Consider the following 1,462-nt stretch of genomic DNA (forward strand, 5'->3'; position numbering starts at 1 on the left):
AAATTTCGAAACTAATCAAGAAAAATTTAGTTAGAGGTCTTTTTAACATCAAGTTTGACGAAGACATTATTTGTGATACTTGTCAAATGAGTAAACAAATAAAAATCTCTTTTAAAGTTAAGGAAGATGTATCAAATAAAAACATTTTAGATAGAGACAATCATAATTGTAAAAATCGGATCGGATCAACGGTTCGACTGAAAAATCGGTGAACTAAATTCCGAACTAGTCTGGTCCAATCTCAGGACTGTTTAAGAACGAAAACCGATAAGAACCGGTCAAAGCCAATGAAAACCGGTCAATATTGATAGAAATCGATGAAAAACCGATCTAATCGAATCGCTCGAGAAAAAATTCGAAAATTGATGAAGATATGGTTTAAACCTAGGTCCTCCTTGTTATTCCTTGTTATTCTATATGCTAATTATTAATTATATAGTAAAAATGCAAAATAATTTTTTAGATATTATTTTAGTTTTATACTCACTTTTATTTAAATTAATTATATTTTTATTATTCATAATTATTAATATAAATTTTGTTAAACATGTATAAATAAAAAATATCAAATATTTTTATTAATTATAATATAATTATCTTTTTATGATTATATGATATTTATTAATATTATTTTTTAATAAATACATATTATATATAACAATATAATAAATATAAATTAATTAGTTAGTTGTTAAAATAAAAAATAGTTACTTTAATATAAAAATAAAATTAAAAATTTTTTATTATGATAAAATACTAGAAGTTATATACTTATTTAATAATAATCAGATTATAATTTGTTGATATTTGATTGTTTTTAGAATATTAGTGAAAATATGTATTTTAAATTTTAATTTTAGATTTTTGATTATTTTATATATATTTTTTAGATAGGACTGGTTCTACCGGTTTAACCAATAATTCATCGATTAAATCAATAAACCAGTAAATTAGTAGTCTAACTGGTTCAACCACGATTCGATTTGACAACTATGGAGACAATTATATCTTTAAATTATTTTCTCATTTATTTCTTTCTGATAAACATATTTCCTCTTTAATTACCTTCCATATTCAAATTCTTATTGATAATATACCTTCATCTATAATAAAAAAAATTTGTTGCTGGAGATCTTTAATTCAGTGTGATGGATGCCTCTGTTATTTACCATCTCCTATTCTTTTCTAGTGCCACCAAACTATTTGTAAATGATAGATAGCATTTGAAAGATTCATGAAGAGAGGGTGGGCTTCCATTCCACAATGCTTATGGAAAGACTTCCTTTAAATTCCTACGTGCAAATCCAAGGTTCAATAGCACTTTACCATCATGATGCACAATACTCTTAACAATTACTTTGACTTTGAGAATCTCTAATCTCTCGTTGATGGTGGTGGTGATACCGACGTTGTTGTTAACATAATTCAGTTCAAGTATCTCATTAAGGCCATTCATTTTGAC

This window comes from Arachis hypogaea, chromosome 1 (assembly GCF_003086295.3).
Source record: "Arachis hypogaea cultivar Tifrunner chromosome 1, arahy.Tifrunner.gnm2.J5K5, whole genome shotgun sequence".
Taxonomy (NCBI): domain Eukaryota; kingdom Viridiplantae; phylum Streptophyta; class Magnoliopsida; order Fabales; family Fabaceae; genus Arachis; species Arachis hypogaea.